Genomic DNA, 4,857 nt, shown 5'->3' with positions numbered 1-4,857 from the left:
GTTCACAAATGCCAAAAAAAAAAAAACCCAAAAAACAAAAAACCAAAAATTAGTATAGACCTTCTAAAGAATGCTGGATAGATACTCGTAATTGCAGATTATATTTTCAGCACATTCTTTGTATTCATTTAGCAACCATGGTGTACATAATTCTGAACTTCTCTGTTCCCTGCAAAGGGGTAATTCCTGGGTGTTCTTAAGTGATGAGTGAAGGCATTTTTGTGCATGCTATCTGATGAACTGAGTCTCGAATTTTTGTGAGGTGAATAGAGGTAGGGTTCAATTCATGAAGAACACTGACGCAGAGGGTAGGCAATTTTTATTTTTTATTTTTGCAAAGATCTGATGGCTAAAATTGTTATAGTTGGTATTTAAATCTTCTCAGTCCAAGGAAAATGGCCTTTGCGCTGTCAGCTCTTCTCTCTCATGTGTGTCCAAGAAGCAAATTAGACTTTATAAGACAGAGCCCTGTAAAGCAGGAGAGAGATCATTAATTGAAAAATTCCTATGTGAATATATCCTTACAAAGCTGCACATTATAATTCACATTTTTTACTTGATTAATTATTTTGTTTATTTACATCCCAAATGTACCTGCCTCCCTGTGTACCCTGGCAGAATTCTTCACCCCATCCTCCCTCCTCTTCAGCACTGAAAGGGCCAATTGGGGACCTTGGACCAGCCCGTGTATCTTCTTTGGTTTTAATCAGAACAGTAGATTCACTTCTCTTTGGGCTAAAAGCCACAGGAATCATAGACAGGACCTTAATGAGTTACTACATTCAATCCTCTCTAGAAACCTACAGAGCAGCTTTGAGTAGCTCTTATTGTACATCTGAAAAACAACTAGGCTTTGAGGGTTATCATTTAATTTACTGCTTTTCTCCTTTGGAGACTGTGATGTGTGCTGGAAAAATGGGAAAAAGAGGCCAGAATCTTGGGGATTTCTGGGTTGAGATTTTATTGTTTTTCTGAAGGTCCACAACTGTTTGCCTCAGAGTGGAGAGGAAATTGGAACAGTTGGAGAGCTGAGCTGGCTATAACTTTACATTTGATTGAAAAAAAAGGATACCGTTTCTGTTGCAAATTGCACGGGTCCTCTGGAGAGACTGGAGTGAAAGCAGAGGCAAGAGACTCGTCATGGAATTGTGAATGGGGCAGACTAGGTGGGCCTGTTTACTCTTAGGCGTTGGGTGGAAGTGTTCCTCTCCTTTTTCAGCAGACTGGGCACGCCCACTCCCCTTACTCCTTCTCTGTAACCTATCTACCCTAGTCCCTTGCTCCCTTTTAGCTGGCTGATGTGTATGGGCATATGTGCTGGGTAGGCATGCATTAACATATTGTGTGTATATGCATTTCTCCTCTACTATGCATGGATTTTTTTTTTCTGGCTGAGTATAAATATATGCATTTCCTTATTTTAAAATTTTGCATTCAAACATAACTCCTACACAATCCCCGATGTGGAATTGGAACCATTGGGGACTATCTATAATGAAATAACAGGTTGCTTTTTTTTCAACAGAGAACTCCCTGATTATTCTCACCATCATAAAATATAGGTAGCAAACTTTACTTACTTTCTTTTTTTATAATAGCATATTTAACACATCTTGCTTTCAACAGCAATTTTCAAAGTAAACATATCATAGGCCTTATAACTTATTAAAGATTTTATAGTGTTTACAAATTTGATTCTCAAACTACACCTTCTTTGTTCTAAATGAATAACATCTGAAAGACAGAATAATAAATATAGTAGTGTGGTCACCCCTGCTACCATTAGGCTCATGTACGCATATTCTCTATGGAGAACTCTTGAGCTGTTCACACTCTCCACCCGAGAACACAAAGCACATTACACTCCTGTGTAGAAGATTTCAGTCTGACAGCATTGCTTTCAAAGAAAAGAGATTAAAATGTCTACTTGACACTGTAGGAAAGCATGGGCACCTGCAGACACAGACACACGAATACATTTTCTCTCACACACTCAAAACAGAAGCACACACACACCACAGTAGTCAGGAGAATCTACCCTTGTGTGCCAGACCATTAACAATTTCAGAAATGCAAAGCGAGCGGAGAGTCATCTAATTAATATACTTAACCCGTAAGTACACGGCAGATGCCGTTAATGGGATGGATGAAGTGTGCTCTCTGTACATTCTCCAAGGACGAACCTTGTAATAAACATCAGCACACAGGGAGTCATGTTCCAGCGTCCTCAGACTGCACTGGTGAAGGCCACCCACTCAGGCCCGCTATAGCTGGTCAGTCACATGACCTGCTTTCTAGAATCCAATAGGTTGTGACCTGCCACCTTGATCTGCCGGTGTTCCTTAGTCATCCATGCACTGAAGCAATGAGCTTCAGTAGCAAATGACAGCTAATAGCACTTTGGCTGCTGTGGCAGAGAGAGGGCTACACAGTATTCCCCCGCATATTCATCTAGTCAAATCCCCTAATTTTAGTCATTTACTCTTTCTCAAATGTAGACTCAAAGCAGGGTGATGCTGATAAACCACCTCTGTCCATCACACATCCTTCTGAAGAAATCTGGGAAGTATTCTTTGGGTTCCTACAGTAATGCAGGCTTAAAGCCATTCTGTGGAAGTTCACTGGTACCGTACAATAAGATTCAAACTCTGAAATGATTGCAGCAGAGACAACACGCATGTGGGTGCTGTGAGGAACCCAGCTGATTAGAAACAGGGAAAGGTACACTAGCCCGTGAGAGGGAACGGCCAGCTACACATTTGCTTTCTGTTTGCTTTGTTTTTAGCTTTCTTTTTCTCCTTCACTAAATTTCTAAACTGTTCAAAGCATTCTTATTCTCTGTGTCAGTAACATCAAGTTTGGCACATTGACATTGTGATACAAAACGTTCATGTGCGATGTTCAAAAAATTTAGAAATTTCATGTACTCATACACATATCTTTCATGTAGTGCACACATATCTTACATTTAGTGAAATTGAATACCAAAAGGTTGGTGACTGATTTACAGAAGCAATCACAGACTGCAAAAGCATGTGTGTCACACACACACACACACACACACACACACACACACACACACACACCACAAGCAAGGGGAAACTGCATCCTTGCAATTTTCCAGGCCAAGGTTACTGGTGTTGAACCTCTCATACCCACAGTGCTTTCCCAGGGTTTCCATAGAACAGCTAAGATGCCTGCCCTCTTCATTCTTGATGAGATTTTTCAACAATAACTTTACATTGCCAGTGGACGACCAATGTTTCCCAATCGTTATGCCTCGGGCCAAAAATATACATGGCAACGAAGAACGGACATAGAGAAAATCTGGAGATGAGTATTGATAAACACCATTGTAGACTAACAGTTAGGTGACAACGGTTGCTAAGAAAGCAATTCTATCACCAAGGCCAAAACCACTTCCAGAACTGTCAAAAGTCCACCACGGTCCTACTGACTGTGCTGCCAGTTTGAGTGTTGTCGAAGTCTACTTTAGCAATGGTGTGATTTATACCCACGAACACCGCCACACAGCGCATGACACGGGACCACTCTCTTTTAAATGCGTGGGGTTCTCCTAGATGCCTGTCAGTGAAGGGGTACGATGGCCCAGTCACAGCTGAGGCTGTGCCGCAGCATGGTAGTACCCACCAGGCAGACGAAAAGATGCTCCTGATCACATCTGGTGGAAAAAGTGTCACGTTTCTCTGAACCCGAAGCAAGTTCAACACTAATGCAAGGAACACTCCAGTGAAGAAGGGTACCACCCCACAGATCACCACGTTCACACTCTGGCTGGCGACAGAGGAGATGTACGGGCCATACTTATCAGGCCGAGCTGACTCTGTCTCTCCGTCCCCCGTGGTTTTGTAAGTTTAGTAGGCCTAAGCCTTTAAACAAAATGTGGAAAGGTGAACTGTGATTTGAAGCCAACCAATGTCTCAATGGTACCACATCTTCCTACCGGGAGTCGCCCAGTTCACCTCCACCTCTGCCATCTTCAGGGACCGCCCCCTCCCCCAAACTTTACTTTCTCTTATTGCAAAGCGAGCAGTTTACATTAGAGATCTACCTAGCACAAGGATGCTCTAGTACCGCAGAAAAGAACCGTCAACCCTGGCAGGATCCGCAGGTGAAGAAGATGGGCCGAGTAGCTCCTGTGTGGTCCAGGACCACTTGCTTTTTGTAGGCAGAGGGCTCGCTGATTGTTGAGTGTGCAGAAGAAAGGCTGAGTGCTGAAAAACACTTTGTGTACTTTGCTTAGTAACATGAATCTGGGGCTCAGATTCGTGCATGAGTTGATATTTGACAAGGTTTTTAATAAAGACCTTACCTGAGCTTAATGTCATTTGCATCCCCAAAACTGACAAGTAGGGAGGTTTCTAATGCCCTCCAGTATTTGGCAAAAAAACAAAACAAAACAAAACAAAACAACAACAACAACAACAAAAAACCCTAAATCTTTTGGTGAAATTTTGTAATATTACTTGGTAATATTATTTTTGGCATAATTTCCCATTTTTGTGTATTGGCTATAAAAGTTACAACAGTGTTCGGCAGAAGATAATAAAATAAAGAGAACAGTGCGAATAAACAGCTAAAAATGAAAAAAAAAAGGCAACAGAAGGAGCTTCATATAAGAGCATTATCAGTCAAAGTTATATATCCAAGGATAAGATTTTAAATTATGGAAAAATACAAAAATAAATCAAGTAATTGAAAAATGTCATAAACTCCATATAGACTTCAAAAGCAGAAAGGATACAACTAGTGAGAGAATTAGTAAAGGGAACCAAGAGCAAGAAAAATATGTTCCATTTAAGGACAGAGATATGAAAGGATGAAAACTTTCAGTAT

General features: G+C 41.1%; 1 pseudogene; it reads right to left on the bottom strand.

Annotated features, from left to right (window-relative positions):
* Positions 1-309: 309 nt before the first annotated feature.
* LOC116074407 lies at positions 310-3,875 on the bottom strand (annotated as a pseudogene).
* Between the last annotated feature and the right edge of the window lie 982 nt (positions 3,876-4,857).

The sequence above is a fragment of the Mastomys coucha genome, unplaced genomic scaffold, assembly GCF_008632895.1.
Source record: "Mastomys coucha isolate ucsf_1 unplaced genomic scaffold, UCSF_Mcou_1 pScaffold3, whole genome shotgun sequence".
Taxonomy (NCBI): domain Eukaryota; kingdom Metazoa; phylum Chordata; class Mammalia; order Rodentia; family Muridae; genus Mastomys; species Mastomys coucha.
Note: the sequence above shows the minus strand (reverse complement) of the source record. Positions and strands in the feature narration are given on the sequence as shown.